The 17176-nt window shown below is 41.8% G+C and overlaps 1 protein-coding gene and 1 long non-coding RNA gene across 2 annotated transcripts in view; one reads left to right on the forward strand and one right to left on the reverse strand.

Annotated features, from left to right (window-relative positions):
- Window positions 1–17176, reverse strand: part of ADARB2 (adenosine deaminase RNA specific B2 (inactive)) — a 304888-nt gene that overhangs the window by 80097 nt on the left and 207615 nt on the right. The gene's annotated exons all lie outside the window — the stretch shown is intronic.
- Window positions 7549–17176, forward strand: part of LOC138105606 (uncharacterized) — a 45190-nt gene continuing 35562 nt past the window's right edge. The window contains exon 1 of the long non-coding RNA XR_011148557.1: window positions 7549–7699. This is a non-coding gene — a long non-coding RNA (uncharacterized lncRNA). The remainder of the gene's footprint in view (window positions 7700–17176) is intronic.

Consider the following 17176-nt stretch of genomic DNA (forward strand, 5'->3'; position numbering starts at 1 on the left):
ATGCCAAATCGCACTGGGCATTCTGCATATATATGTGTAAATAGCTCTAACGTTTTTGATGGATGAATGAAAAATATTTTATTATACCCATCAACACCATAAAGTGAAGGTGAATAGGTTTCACACTTGGACTGTTCCGTGTTCTTGACAGTTTTGCAAACAGCCCTCTCAATCTCTCTGTCTGTCCCTAATCTTTGCCAGATAAAACTAGGATCCTGAAGTAATTTTAATATCGGTATCTGAAAATAAAATAAAAAGAGAAGGGATGTGAAATGGGAGGCAGAAAATAGATTTTATCAGAATCATCCAGCTGGCCTGACTCGGTGTTGACCTGCACCTTGTATAGTCACTTACCCCAAGGCTACAGAATTTCATACTGCCTGGCACCAGGGAAGAATTCAGAAATATCTAAATTCATTGATTTCCTATCAACTTGAGTCTTGTCCACACAGAAAACTTGCACCTGCTGAATTTATATCAGCTGTTAATCTCTGTATGAAGCTAAACTAGTGTAAGCCCATGTGCAACTGTGTTACTGTCATGTACTTACAAACCAGCAGGGAGACAGGAACGGAAGCTCTTTTGTCCCCTCCCTTTCTTATGTTTTAAGCAAGAGTCAATCATAATTTCACCTTCAGGCTCTGGAAAGCAGGAATTGGGCTCCTCAGTTATCCTAGAAGATGACTCCAGTTACGCTGCCGGGCAGGTTTCTCTGTGTTTGAGACTAATGTGACGGGTGAAGCAGAGCCCACTGCCCAGTGGGAGCTCTCCCAGTGCACAGGGACTGGGCACCCTCCAGGCACAAAACTGCTTCCTGTCCCATTCCCATCCCTGCATAGAGATGCTGCTGATCCAGTACACCATGGGCAATAGAAACAAGCCCTGACTAAATCCAGATGGCTTACACCATCCAGAACAGCCTTAGCTAGGACATTCTGCTCAGTAAGACAGAGGGACAGACTAAGCCAGGGCCCTGGCAGAGCCTGTCCAGCATGTATCCCTGTCCTGATGGGAGTGGGCTGGGCTGGAGCCAGGTTCAGCTAGTGTTTGTGGTAGGAGCCTGCTCCTGTCTGCTGCCAGGGTCCCCACACACAGTTCCATGGTGGCACTTGGCCAGGACCTGCTGGGCACAGGGACACAGAAGGGACTGCAGCCCCTCTCAGTTGCCACAGAGCTGCTGGGCAAATGCTGGACTCTGTTGGAAATAGGCTTAAAAGCACATTTTTCCTCCCTGGAGCTACCCAGTGTGGGCCATAACATGAACTGGAGTGATGGTCAGGCCTCCTCTACCGGAGCCAGCCACGCTGGCTGGAGATGTCCCCAGCAGCTCCTCAGCAGTGCCAGCTCTGCTGGCAGCAGGACTGGTCCTTGTCCCTAAGCACAGGCTTCAGTCACCTCTACTGCAGGCACTTGGTGCACTCCTGCTGTGTGTCTCAGCAGGAACAAGATGTGTTTTCTTTTTTCCCTTTTGAGTGGACACTGTTTTGTTAATCTATTGTGTCTGTCCTGTATTGTGTTTAAAGTAGGTAAACACAATGCTCATCTGCGTTACAGGTCTGCTGCTGATCTCCTAATGAAACAAAATACCTTGCAGGCAGTCTCTGGAGTACCAGGGGTACATGAGTTTTTGTATTGTATTTATAAAGTTTCTGAATATTCATGCCTTATCAAAATATAGGCCCTTTTCTAAATAAATTAAGATACTCATCTTAATGGGTTGATTGTGGTCATTCAGACCTATAGCAATTTTCCATTAAATTTTAGCAAAATCTCAGCTTCAAACTGAGATCTAGGTTCTTTGCTACAGGAACGAAAGAGCAATACTAGAAAACATCTGAAATAATTAATTTTTGTTTTTATGTCACTTTCTTGAAAATTTTAAAAGGTCCAGGCTCAGCCCTCAAAGTGCATTAAAAAATATTTTCCCTCAAACGAGCCTGGACTGCAAATGAATCCTGGTCTCATGACTCATGTGGAAAACAGGATTTATAGTGAGAATACTAGGTCAGCATAAATGGTAATGGTGCTGTAATGATGCTGAGGGCTGGATTGGTTCTTTCAGTTTGTTTCTAATAGAAAGAAAAAAAAAAAGAAGCTTATATCCTTACCTAAAGAAAAATGACCACAGAACAAGCAATAATTCTTGCATTCTGTTTTGGTAATACCTTCAATTTAACAACTGTCTGTGAGAAGGAGTTTCTCACAATGAGTTATTTAGTCACTGTGCCATCTAGGGTATAACTGTCATTCTGAAGGGAACATCCGTGCTATGATTTGCTGTCAGTCTGTTGTACACTAAGTCCATTCATTTTTTCCCCTAACAGGTGAAGATAATGATGTGATACACAGTAAAAGATAGATGATAAAAACAATTCTTTAAGGGGAAAAAAAAAACCAGAAGGGGTTTGGCAGGAAAATATAAAATGTTCCATTCTTCCTTTTAAAATACTGTAATAAAACATGTCTGAAGTGAAGTACAGATAACAAAACAGCAGAGCACGGGTCTGCAATCCCAGCATGATATCGCATAAGGAGCAATCATGAAGCATTCCCATCACAGTTGCCTGTCACACTTATTAACAAGAGTGTTTAGGACTACTGAATAACCATGCTAAAGGGACATGATCAACTTACAGAAAAGGTGCTGTATTTTTATCAGTTGTATTTGACTTGACAGTATTATGAGTAATTTCAAACACAAAGATTTTAAAGTCAGAGAGGGCTGTTTTGATCTCCTTGTCCAGCTTCCAGCACAGCATTGACCAAGAAAGTGTTGTAATGTTTTTTCCTGAAAGCAGCTCAGTAACTTGCCACTCAGAGGAAAACCAAATTGAAAATACCCTGCTCTCTCCTGCTCCTGCTCATGGCAACTGATGGAGTTTCCTGAAGACTAGAGAAGAGCAAATGTCACTCTTATCTTCAAAATGCACAAGAAGGAAAAACCTGGGAACTGCAAGCCTTGCAGTCTCACCTCCGCCCCCAAGAAGGCGGGGACAAAATCCTCCTCCAAGTTTTTCCAAACACAAAGGACAAGAAGGAGGCTGAGGAACAGTATGCATTGATTTATGAAGGGGAAATTGTGCTTAAGAAACCCGGACAGCCTTCTGTAATGAAGTGACTGGCTTGGTGGATGAGGGGGGAGTAGTGGATGTTGCTTGCCTTGGCTTTATTAAAGCCTTTGACACCATCTCCCACAGCAGCATAATGCACAAGCTGACAATGTATGGGTTAGATGGTTAGTGGGCAGTGAACTGGATTGAAAACTGGCTGAAAGACTAGGACCAGAGGGGTAGGAACAGTGTCACAAAGTCCACTTGTAGGCATGTCACTAATGGTGCACCCCAGGGTCAACGCTAGGTCCAATGCTATTAACCTCTTCATAAATGATCTAGACGATGGGGCAGAGTGTAACCTCAGCAAGTTTGCTGGTGATTAAACATTGAGAGGAGTGGCTGATACATTAGAGGGTCATGCTTCCATCCATAGGGACCTCAACAGGCTGGAGAAATGGCCTGACAACAACCTCATGAATTTCACAAGGAGATATGTCAAGTCCTGCATCTGGGGAACAACAGCCCCAGGCATGCAGACGGGCTAGGGGCTGACCACATAAAAAGCAGATTTGCTGAGAAGGACCTGGGGGTCCTAGTGGATAACAAGCTGGCCATGAGCCAGCAGTGTGACTTCATGACAAAGAAGGCAAACAGCCTCCTGAGCCGCATTAGAAAGAGCGCTGCCAGCAGGTCGAGGGGGATGATCCTCTCCCACTGCTCAGCATTGCTGAGACACACTGGGACTGCTGGATCTGGTGCTGGCTGCCCAGTAAAAGTGGGACAGAGAGATGGACATACTGCACTGAGTCCAACAAAGGGCCATGATCAAGAGACTGGAGCATCTCTCATAGGAGGAGAGGCTGCAAGAGGTGGATTGTCCAGCCTGGAGAAGAGAAGGTTCCATGGGATATCACTGATGTATAGAAATACCTGACAGGAGGGAATGAAGACAAGAGAGCCAGACTTTTCTTGGTAGTGCCCAGTGACAGGACAAGAGGCAATAGGCACAAATTAAAACCTTAGGTTCAATCTGAATGCAAGAAGGCTGCACAGAGAAGTTTTGGAGTCTCCATCTGTTGTCATACTCAAAACCACAAGTGGTCAGCTGGCTGTAGGTGGTCCTGCTTGAGCAGGTGGACTAGAGGACCTCCAGAGATTCCTTCCAACCTCAGCTGTTCTGTGATCCTATTTATGAAAACCTTTTACAACCAACTTCATACTTTCAACAAATTCCATAATTAGTGATTGTATTTATTTTATTTATTTATTTATTTTTAAAATTTGAATCTTCCAAAAGCAACCTGGCAGAAAAGAAAGCTAGAATAAATGAAACAATTACAAGCTGCATCACCAAGATGCAAAGTGCTGTATTTAGAGGTACACTAAGTTCTGTGCCTAGGTTTCCTGTTGACAATATTCCTTTAAATTAAAAAAAGCAAAACTAGCTGGTGACACAGTTACTTTTTTTGTCACCCTCTCTTTAGGCCACTCAGAGATATCTGCATTGACATAAAAAAGCCATTATAAGCAATTTAAACTCTGAATTGATCCTGACACATACATTCAGGTCTTCTTCATATGCCCTTTCAATAGTTCTTGATTCAAACTGAGAACAAGCATCACCTTATAAACAGAGGAGATAATTATGCTTTATTGATTAGCCCCTCAAGGTATGAATGGAAACCAGGCAGCTTTTTGAGAACAGCCATCAATGTGGGTTTTAAGTTGCACTATCTCAGCATTTTCTTGTACAAATATGTGGTTTTCTAACATGGAACCTGCACCAAACAGAATTTTCCCACTGGCTTCAGTGAAGCCAGCATGTCAATGTAGATTTATAAATGGTGACTTTACATACCTCCCACAGCTGTGTCCCCATGCTACTGTTATGGGATTACCCTGGTGAGAAGCAGAGAAGCCTTGCTGTTGTGTAAGTCTTGCCTAGCCACAGGTAAGACACTGGTGTATTGTCAACACTCTTTTGTTCACAAATTCAAAACACAGCACCATACAAGCTGCTATGAAAAAAATTAAGTCTATCCCACCCAAAAGCAGGCACCCACTCAGCTTCCTCCTAACAGTGGCTCATTCATCTCATGATACATGGCTCATAACCCCACAGATGCACTGTGGAGTGCCCCCTTTCTCTAACGAAGTCCAACCCTCTTTGCAGCTGCCAAATGAAACAAATACTCCTGTTTGATCCAGTGTCAACATTGATTGGCTTCAATTTTGCTAAATAAGGATTTTAGCACCTGCCCCATCTATCCTATAACAAATGTACCACAGCAGATTCACCAACGGACATCTGACTTAGGATATTTCCAGTTTACAGCTGAACCTCTAATCAACCATTTCTCAACCTTTCTGCTTCTTGCTAATAAAGCCTGTCAGCAATCAGAACTAGATATGTTAGAGAAAAAGGATAATGCAACCATTATATGTCTGAGTTTATCTTACAGTCTGAGAGAAGGAGAAATAGCTTTGTTAGGATTACTGACAGTCTTTTGAACAGGCAACACACTGCACTGGGAAACAGTGAAATTGTTCACAGCTGTTACTACAATACATTTAAACTCTGATGATCATTTTTGGGTTACCTACAAATAGGTAAATAGGTATATATATACACAAATAGGTATAGGTACAAATAAAATAAACAATGTTGTTTATTTTTTGCCTGCTCCCTTGGCCCCACCAAGCAAGCACTGAGATGACTGCCCTCCTATTTGCACTTTCAGGTTTTGTCACAGACCAACACATGGGCTCAACCTCTCCATCCACCAGGAACCCACCACGCTCTGTGATTCTTCAGGCTCAAATTGACTGATACCTCTAAAAAAGAGGGTGCATAGGCCCCCTGCACTAAGGAGAGAAGAAACAGGAGGAAATGGAGACACCACAATGTCTCGGTGTGTCTTGTCAACATGCTGCCTGGCTTGCTTGCTGCTGCCTTGGGGGTGACTGCATTGGCCCCTGTGCAGGACTAGTTTGGGTTGCTCCTGCTCCTTTGAAGTCCCTGTATGGATTAACCTGTATGGATTATTGAATGCCTTAAGATATCTTATACTATCAAATATGGTTGAAAAGTCTCAAGGATTGCTAAGAGCAGCAGAGGGCTGATCATAAAAAGCTAATTTTGTTAGGAAAGCAGCCTGAAAACATGCACAGAAATCTTTTCTGCAGAAATATTCACATCATATGAATAACTGCTGTCATGAAGGGAGATAAAAAATGAGCACACTCCTCTGATTGTTTCATTGGCCCTTCTAGATTCTGCACTGCAGCAGCTGCAAAAAATGTATGGAAAAATGTGCAAAAATGTTTAACTGATAGCTCCATACCCTAAACAAACCACAGAATTCCCATGTATTTCATTAAACTTATGTAAAGAAGCCAAATTTTGACTTGCAGGGCAAATGGTCCCTCTGCAGTTGTTTTTTCAGTTGTTTTAAAAGCTTTCTGTTCATGAAATACACGACAAAAAACCATGAACATTTTGTTGTACATAGAATTATCCCACTAACTAAATGTATGAAAAAGCTGTGATATACAGGGCACATTTTCCCCAGTGATAAAATAAGAATGACCTCTGTGACTTCATTTAGGTTCCACCTCTCCTGAGTTACGAGCCACTCCTCACTTATAAGGTATATCCCATATCTCACTCAAACCCTCAGTGGACCACAAAACTCCCTTCCAGAAAAAAAATTATGCTTCCCTCAGTCTGCAGAGGATTACCCGTGTCAGGCAAAGTTATATTATTATTTTTAGTGCTGCTAAGAATTACATGCAGGATGTTTCAGCTCATTACCTCAAGTTTTCATCAGCTATTTTCTGAGCGTGGTAACCTTTGTGATGCAGGTACTGTATATATCTACAGTATTGATTCTGCTTCTCCTGCTACATTACATGCAATACATGTAAACAGAAGAGTGTTTCACTACCAGCTGGTAAGGTGCAAAATGGTAGCTGATCTTGCAGCTACAAAACACAGATAAAACCTTGAAGTAATCAGCTGAACTGTCAGGGAACTAATTCCATGATATAGTGGAAGCAATTATTTGCACTTATGTGTCTTATTGGAAAATACAATCAGTGCTAAACCAATCCTGTTAGTGTTGTCAAGGACACGTTTAGCTCCAAATGCTCCCCTTTTAATCAGTAACCAGTTATTAATTAATTAGGTGGTGATCATGTTGCTTTTCATACGTGTGTATTATTATTGCACTTGATATTGTGCCTCTGCACCGATCGCTGTTAATTTGCAGCAAGTGCAATTGTGTTAATGTGCTCTAATGCCAGCGATTATCACAAGGACGGGGCAGCTAACATTTAACCTAAAATCGCACTGAATTGTTCTCACAGCTGCTTCCTTCCAGCTCCAGCCTGCTCCTGCCTGGATGGGGTGTGCTGGGAGAGAGGAGATCACTTCTGATAGTGGGAAGTGTCAGAAAACAGAAACCAGCAACGGGACAGTCAGAGCTAGGAAGGGGAAATAAGGCTGAGTACTTAGGGAGACACATGTGAGCCTGTGCCATGGGAGATGTGCCCTGGCAGGGGCAGAGCTGCCCACTCCCTGCCTGCAGCCAGATCTCAGCCCGACACCAGCAGGGAAAGAGGCAGCTCCCACAGCAGAGGAGCAGGTAAGCAGAATACGCAGCAAATCGAGGGTGTCTCACAGCTCTTGCTTGTCAGCTGTGCTTCAGGGAAAGATCAGGTCCCGTTTTTCCTTTTTGGTCACAGCTCTGCAAAATCACCAGTTTTAATGGTGGGGGTGAGGCTGCCCGTAGAGAGCAGTGTATTTGTTAACAGCTAACACAGAAGAAATCCTCTGTCCTCCTGGTATTAGAGTTGCTTAGTTATGCTTACTAAGTAACATATTTTTCAGATTTTTCTTCCAGTCTGAAAGCTCTTAGTGGGACCTGATACCAGCTGTGTCAAGAGAGAAACAAATACTAGCAGAAAACAGAATTTATCTGAATTGCATTTAATAGAAGCCAGAAGCAGTGAACTAAGGATATTCAGCTGAAGTAGTTCAGTCAGAGATAGCTAAACTTTTTAGTGGGCTTATTTAAATAGAGAGGCCTGAACTGGAGATTAGCTATTTATCAGCTGCATGATGGAATGAGAAACTGCTGCAACATATTTCAGGGTAAGTTTTATTTGCTGTAATTCCATAGGTTGAAATTCTGCTCTGGTTTATGCCTGTGGGAATATGGAATAAAGGTATTATCTTCCCACATTGTTTTGTGACTTCATGCTAATGTAGATCAGAGGAAGTTTAGTTTATGTTAGTTCAGTTATTCACCATAATTTCCCAACCACAAAAAGGACTTTTAATATTTGTAATGGTAGCAAGCATATGTGCAAAAAATAGGCTCCCAGAATACAGAACGTGGCATAGGTATCAAAACACAGCTCAAATTACTGTCAAGCATTCCCTATGCGTGCCTTTGCAAGGATTTCACTTCAAGACTGTGATGTAACTCCAACAGTTTCCTTCCCAGACTTGTGGGTTTTGTCTGATTTTCACCAAGAGGGTCAGTTCCACCCCTCACTCCATAAAAACTGTTCCCAGGTTCTCAATGGAGTAATTTTTGTACTTTAAGCTTCTATTCCTGATTCCAGCAAGTGCTCTCATATCTGCAGCTGGGAGCAGCCCTACGCCTGCACACCACATATCACTGCCTAGGAGAGGCAAGTGGCCTGTGCTGATCCCCCTGCTGGCATCTTCACGTTTTGAAAGGGCGAAGAAAAACCCGACTGCTGCTAACCACTACAGCAGGAGTGTTTAGTTTGTTTGGCTCAATTTCAGTCAAAGGCAGCCTGGAAGCATGTTCCCCCCCCCCCCCCCCCCCAGCTTGTCTTTGCAATGTTTCTTTCTCTGCCCCTGCTCAGTTCAGCCTCGTTGGTGTTTATCTGGTAACCTGTTGTTATCAAGGGCTCCCCAACAGATCCCTTGGATTTGCACAAGTTGCTCCTGGTCTGCCACGGGGAAGCTTTGCTCAGATATCTGCTAGATTCTAGCTCTGTTTCATGGCAAGGATGTTAATCTGCCTGTAAGGACTATCTACTTTGGCTTGCTTGCTTGATTTTTGTTACATAAAGGAGAATGCTATTTTAAAACTTTTTTTCTTTTGGAGAGAGGAGGGCTTAAGATCTCTCTAAGTTCACAAATGTCCAAGAAGAGATGCAGGCAAAGATAGAAATTTAGGCTCCTGTCTATTCGTAGAGGGAAAAATTTCAAAATACCTGTATCAAAGACTAGTAAATTTGAGTCTTGTTACTTTTTTTTTTTTTAATGAATATAGAATTTAAAAGGAAAATCTATGCACTGTAGCTTGTCAGTGTTTTGGGGAATGCTAATAATTTCTTCCCATCAGTGTTCTCTGGAGCATGGTGACAGCAGTAGCCTATCCCTCTTGTACTTTGATCTCTCTCAAAGTCAAAATATAAAATATGCAGCTGAAGGCTCTTGCCCTGGAAAGGCAGAGGGCATCTCCTATCAGTAGTATTATGATTGTAACAAAAAATATCGTACATTTAAATAAAAAAAAAGGAAGGGAAAAATAACTTCTACTTGACAGTTCATATGGCAATACTTTGTGGCTTTGTTTTTCAGATTTTTTGTGAATTTGAGTAAAATAGTTTATTTAGCAGATAAATAAATTTTAAAATTTCTTGCTATCTTCTCTAGTTAGTAGCCAGCACCAGGTGGAAGGGCAAATACAGACCACAGACTCCTCCAGCCATGCTGAGACACTTGCCAGAGTAAATGTTGATGGTTTAGGCCATGCCCAAACTATCAGAGAGACAGACAAATGTGTATGAATTATGAACAGCAGGAATGTGCTGCAGCACTGAAGGTGCATTTTTTGAAGAAGTCAGGCACAGAATGGACAAAGATATCTTTGTGTCAATAACTCATGCCCCCTGTTCTGGTAATGTCCATGTAACTCCATATAGGAAAAAGTCCTGATTGGATTAAATTGAGCACTGAAGGAAGAACATGCAATGCCACAAAAGGCAGCAAAATATGACTGTGTTTTAATGTGTTGTTAGTCCTTGCTGGGAATTGCAAAATCCTTGGGCTGAGTTGCAAGTCAGTAACCCATAGGATCCATAGGAATTTATGTGCCATGGCTTTTTTTGGTTTTCTTGGGTAAGAGCTGATAACTACCTTTAGCATCTCTGAAGGTGTTTTCCGGACTGGTGACCCTCATGGGCAATTCCTCTTCCCTCCATGTGATTGTGCTATGAGCAGCTATAAACATTATTATAGGACACTATTTTCATGCTGCTTTCCAAGTGGTGCCTGCTAACTTTTGGCTCAGACCACAATTTTAACAGCTATGTGATGTATTTCCCTTTTTGTGCAAATTGCTGATACTCAGACACAAAAACTTCAGTGTGTCTCTGATTTGTGTCCTGTAGTGTGCATCAATCAGCACATCTGCCCCTCACTGCTGCCATAACCATAAGCCTTCAGGAAACTTGACTGCTGTGTTACCAACCACTGCTCCCTACTTTTTTCTAGCTAGTTTTTTTTTGGCTGCTTCATTTTGATGGCCACTAGCTTGGTTTGCAGGAGGGTTTCTGTGTAGCTGGGTCAGGATTTAACAAGCATTTCTACTCTCTTGGACACTCCTTCTGTGCAAAGAGTAGGAAAACTAAGCCCTAACAGTATCTTTGTGGTGCTGTTCTGAGTTGTTCTCCATATGATGGGTGTAGAAGGGTCATTAGGCACCGGGGGTTAGAATGACTTGTGTGTATTTCAAGGAGAGTAGAAGACAAGAAGGGTCTGATTCAGGAGTAATGAGTTTGTTCTTCAATATTCCTGTGAGGATTATTCCTTAAAAGTATAGGGCAAAGTTGATTTGGATAAGAACTAATTACCAAGCAAGAAATGAAGGCAGTGTAGCTGTCTCCACTCTCCCCACCAGACCTTGGGGACACACATTATTCCTTGTGTTTAACCTAATAAAGCAATGACCCACATAAGAGGGAAAGGAGTTGATTATAATTACTTCTGTGAGGATTAGTGCCCAGTTCATAGAAGATAGCCTAAAAATAGGAACTCAATAAGAAGAGAAGTCAACAAGAACAGAAAACTTAAAAATCAAGGGATGCTTAGACTATTTTTCTGAACAAACCAAACCATATTCTTTTGTTAATTGACTGTTTGCTCAGGGAATGTACTCTTTCCACCTTTAGTTTTTAAAGATGAACTGGATAAAGAGAGCAAGAAGAGACAGCACAAAAGGAATTGCAAATTAGCATGGCTTCAGTAGCATGGGCCCATTTGGATGACATCTTACTTTAGCACTGATTTTAAGGTACCATGGTCTGAATTCAGGTCTGATTGTGAGGCTGGTGTCTGCAGCAGATGTGATGACAAGTAGGGTAAGAGCAATCATGCTTAGGTATTTTCATATCAAATGTCTACTCCGGTTCAGAAGACAAATAGGAAATAACAGCTCGCTTGGAAGTAGACTGTGACTTGCCAATTAGAAAACTGGACAGGATGAAAAAGCAGCATGAATTTGTCTAAACAATAATATTGCAGTATTAAAGGTAGAGGAGAAAAGTTTAATGGATGCATTGATATTTATGTGTCTTCGAATACAGTCTAAGAAGGGATATCATGAGACATAGACAATTCTGATTGCTTTGATTGAATAAAATGTGATAAAAAAGGTGAATAATTTACCCACTATCCCAGTGATTACTTGTATGTATCTCCCATTTATATTTCTCAGAAGTTTGTAAAAATATTTACTCTTAGCAAAAGTTCATATCATGCATCATGTATGTGCAAAGAGAAAAAAATCAACACCCTTGCTCTAAAATTTTGCTCTCACTAAAAATCCAAACTCACTTGTAAAATGTTCATATAAAGAAAGCACTTTGTAAACAACTAAGGATTTTACTATCTCAAAGAGCCGGAGCCACTTCTCTCTGGTTGTATAAATGTCTAAACACATGAATCACATTTTACATCCAGTATAACAAGTCCAAAGTCTCTTCTGTCCATTACTTCTCAACAATCCTAAGACTAAGCCCTGAAAACATTTCCCCTATTGAATTTTATGACCCGCATACTATTTTGTGTGTGTGCGTGTATGTACATAATCCTTTCACAATGCACTATGCATGGACATTTTAGCTGAGACTAAGGGGCAGGAAAAACTGTTGGTTTTTTCCATGACTACTACACAAATTCAGTATTTAAAGGCTAACACTTGCAAGAAAAATAACGTGGGCAGAGATGTTCCCTCTTCAGTGAAAGGGAGTGGTCCCTCTGCCGCATGTGGCACTGGGATTCCCAGCAGCATCACTGGGAGGCTCTGGACCACTGCCCTCCAACGTGTGCTGGCATTTTGAGTTGTTAGATTTCCCCTCACACGATGATCTGCTTGCCACAGGGCTGGCACAAGGACCACAAGAGGGAGGTAGTCGTCGTAGAATAAATGCTAGGAGCTTGCTTCTGGTACTCTGTACATAGAAGGAAAAATCTGCTGGAATAATTAAGGCTTCCTAGATGTGACTACAGATAAAAATAGATAAAGAACGTGGTTTTGGCATGACTGTAACACTCCAGCTCAAACACAAAATGCTTTTCATGGAAGTCAACCAAAGAAAAATTCACTCCGGGCTCTTGTATTACAGCTCCATTTAGCAGAGCAGAACAATCATGGCTTGTATTTAGTAGGTAATAATGGAGCATTATAAACAAAATCAGGATGCAAGTCCAAGATTAAGTGGGAGCTTTAACGAGGTCCAGCTTGCTGGGAGCTTTTTGAAGTGTCCCTAGCTCACTTCCAAAGCCAGAAAACAACAGAAGCAACTCTGACAGCTGCGAGAGTGTCTGGTTTAGAAGAAGGTTTTATGTCTGGATGACACCAGACTGGGATTCAGCTTTCATGCACTAACTAGGTCTGCTGGTTGCTGGAGCCCTAATCATTCTGCACAAACTGTCTCACCCTAATGGGTCGGTCACACAAATAATAATTCTTCACAAATCAGATCCACATCATCAGCTTCACAGATAGACAAAGCTGGTTTATTGAGGTGAAGAGCACAAGTCAGCAGAGTCCACGCTGTGTCTCACTAGCCACGTTTAATAAGCAATCTAGAATCTGAAGGGAAGAAATCAAACACTGTTCCTGTGGATGCATGGATGGTACGAAGTATTTTCAACTACTAAAGAGCTAAAAGAGCACCCAGCAGCCAAGTTAGATGGTTAAATCAGATTTACCCTATTCTAAATGAACTGTAATCACCATGGACTCTTACAGTCTTTATAAGGAAAAATGAGATAATTTTGATTTTCCTTTCTTTTCAGAGGAAGAAGAGCTTTGGATTGCTTATAAACTTAAATAATGTAGAAAAATACCTTTCAGCCTTATAGATTTTTTTCCTTGAAGATATTACAATTATTTTTTCACTTCTGTAAATTAAGATTGGCCATTCATTAACTAATTACCACGATTATTGCAGTTCCTCTAAGTATTATTAATTAGGTGAGTGGTACATTTAGAATTTAACATCTCCATTAGGAGTTTTGTTTAGCATACCTAATGCTCTGAAAGCCCTGAGCATGCTCTATATCACATAGGACTTAAAGACGAGTGCAGGGGAACCGTTTGGGGATTGGAGTTATCTATGGCTGGGAGTTACACAGAACTGCAACTGAGGAGCAAAAGAGAGAGGCAGGGAGTGTGGAAACGGATACACCAACTTCTTTCTGCAGCAGAGAACTGCAGCATTCTTGGAGCTCAGCTGATGCAACGTAGTCTGGTTTTTTGCAGTGATGACTGGTTTTCACATGCAAACCCTTTAATGTGTCTACATATATGTGCTGATGCTATGAGAGCTAGTGAGCAGAGTCCTTTCTACCCTGTTAATTTGTTTCCTGTAATTCCATGTAGGTAGCCATTCTGCATCTCTGTTTGATCTTGCATGGATTATATACATTAAACCAAAGTAATTTCTTCATCTGAGACTCAAGAAGGGGATTATTATAATCTTTTATATTGGACTTGTATGAAGGGTGAGAGGTGGTCCTGGTTCCTCAACTGTGAGCCTAAAAGTGACTACAATCTAATTGGCAGCCAAGATAATAATAACAGTATCCAGTAAACTAATGCTGTGCCTCTAAATTGGTTCTTTTGCCATTGTTTTGCTTAAAAAAACTGTAATCCTATAAATTTCTTGATTGCCTGTAGCTCTGATTATAAACTTTCCCCACCTACAGAGTAAGAAATAGATGGTTGAAAATCAAATGTTATTTGCATTGCAGAGGCATCTCTCTGGTCCCCACCATTTCTCTTTCTTGCATGCCCCTGTCAGGAGCTATGCACACCTATCAGCTGTTTCTCCTTGTGCAGGAGAAAACAGACTAGGTTATAAAACAATGTACCTGCTTGGTTGACCAGACAAAGCTTTTCACAGAAACCTGCTGGAACAGCTTCTCAAAGCTCAGTGCCTACCCCATGTGCTGCTGCTCTTCGCACTGGAGTCAAATATATCACTGCCAACCTCAGCCCTGGCTTAACTGCGACACAGGCGAGAGACCACAGCTGCCAGGGAGTTGGTGAACGAGGATAGTGAGAGAAATAAAGTTAAGGAGGCAGAAACAACTGACACTGCATGAAAATGAACCAGTTTCACAACACAGGGGAACAGGTTTCTGGAGGGAAGAGGATGAGAGGTGCGGGGTATGTGGCTTTCCCTGACATGGTGGTTGTTCTTCCCATGATGATGCCACCTTCTCACCAAGGTGACACTGAAGTTAACTGGCAGGAATCCTTGACCTGCTCAAAGTAAAGAATCACTGCAATCTAGGATTGAGGTTGCTTTAGCCTGCAAATGAAGCTTTTGGCAAATAGGGGATTTAACTGGATCCAAAAGGTTAGCTGTATTTGCCAAAGAGAGAAACCCTGCTTATTTTTGATGACACACACACAAAACACAACGAGGTTTTGTTAAAATAAATAGACAACCACTGCTCTGGAGGCTCTGGATGTGAAAGAGCAACAGCAGCATTAAGCCATTTCAAAGCAGAGTGAATGTGATTTTCACACCTATTCTTTTCTAATTTAGGTCCATTTGAAATCCAAGCACTCCTCTTTTACTAATTTGTTATGGCAGTACTAATGGTATTGTTCTACAGCAGTAAAAATGCCATTTAGACTAAGACAGGTTAGAAGGACTACAAGATTAGAAAAACAATTGTCAGTTGGTCAGATGCAGCTGGAGGCCACCTCGATCTCCTGAACTGAACACACTGCACTTGGAAAGCCTGGGATGGATGAATTTCTACCACTGCACTCATTAGGGCTGGTTAGGTAAGCACCCTCTGATGTTGCCTCCTGCATTGGAATGTAAGAACATGAGCTTCCAAAGTGGGAAGAAACAATTGTCAGACTTCCATGAAAGCTGATAATTGAAGAAATTACATTTTATTTGATGGAGAATATGAGTTCAGACCAAGTATGCCAGGAAACAAGGAATAATATTTAGTTCCTTATACAAGGTGCAGTGAAGAGTTGTAATTTCCATTCTCCTGATTCACTTTACCTCTGCCATGGGTTTAGCAGATCTCCAGGCTCCTATCTTTGCTATTCTGATCAACATCGTGTGCCCAGTCTCTGACCATCAATAGTATTTATCTTGCACTTCAGTGCCTAGCACAGATCAAACATCTGGTTGAGGAAGAACTGGCAGATTGATGGGCAAATCTTGTGACCATTTCAGGTGGTTCTTGGGTTATCTCAGCTACCTTCTCTTCATCCTATACACAGGCAAGTGCACTATTGTACCTGTATGAGACTCACAGAAGTGGATTAATGCACTGCTGATGGCAGTAAAGAAGGCATAATCTCAGTTATCGTGGCTTTAAATTATTAATTTTTTTTCCTGGTGTAAATTCTGAGATGCTTTTGTTTACCTTTTGTGTATAATTTTGCAGTTAGCCCAAACACACTGTGCAGCAATCACAGGAAAGAAGTCAGAGGCACAGCAATGTTCTTTTAAGAAAGATCTGGTATTGTAAAGTGCTCAGAATTTCAGGGTGTGTTTTCAGTAAGTGTTTTCAGGAGAGGCAGCTGAAGAAGCAAGTTGGATTGAAGATGACCCAGGGAGTTTATCTATTTCTGGCTTTGCTATTCTTGTAGCCCTTTGTTTCACCTGAATTAGAAGAGATCAAGATGACAGGGTTTTACATCCATGCTGTGCATTTCCTGGTGGTTCAGGAAGCCTCCAGCACCTCTCTGGACAAACTGGATGATACGGAATCACAAAGTCACAGAATCGTTAAGGTTGGAAAAGATTTCCAAAATCATCAAGTCCAACCTTTGACTGAACATCACCATGCCAACTAAACGACATTACTAAGGGCCATGTCCAATCGTTTCTTGAACACTTCCAGGGTTGGTGACTCCACCACGTCCCTCAGCAGTCCACTCCAATGCTTAACCACCCTGTCAGGGAAGAAATTCTTCCTGATGTCCAACCAGAACCAACCTGGCACAGCTTGAGACCACATCCTCTTGTCCTGTCACTGGATGCTTGGGAGTAGAGGCCAACCCCCACCTGGATATACCCTCCTTTAGGTAGTTCCTCTTACTGTGCCTCTTTTGACGTTTTACATTGAATTTCCTTTAGTCAGCAGAACTTTCCTTTAGTCTGTCCATCCAATGGCACACCCAAGGCCCAGGCTGAGGGACACCAGGTCCCCTGGGAGCACTGATGAGCAAGGCAGAAATATCAACGATTTGGAGGCCCAGCACTTAAGTACAACTGCTTTTTTTGAAAATTTCTTGGACATTGTGAAAGTTCAGGGTAACTGGACTACTGGTGTTACGTGATTTTTGGCTATTTCCTGTTTCCAGTCAGGCTGTAACCACAAAAAGGCAAATTGTAGCCTCCTAACACCACTGATAATAGCAAGGGGAACAGGAGCACAGACATGAAAAGTTGGAGTACTCTTTGTAAAGGATAAACAGAGATAAACACACTCCTGGATTATACAAAATACTCAAAATAGGGGTGAAACTCTGACAGCTGATCTTGTTTGCCTGTCCCCACTGCCAATGAATTAACTGTTTGATATTCTA

Source organism: Aphelocoma coerulescens, chromosome 2, assembly GCF_041296385.1.
Source record: "Aphelocoma coerulescens isolate FSJ_1873_10779 chromosome 2, UR_Acoe_1.0, whole genome shotgun sequence".
Taxonomy (NCBI): Eukaryota; Metazoa; Chordata; class Aves; order Passeriformes; family Corvidae; genus Aphelocoma; species Aphelocoma coerulescens.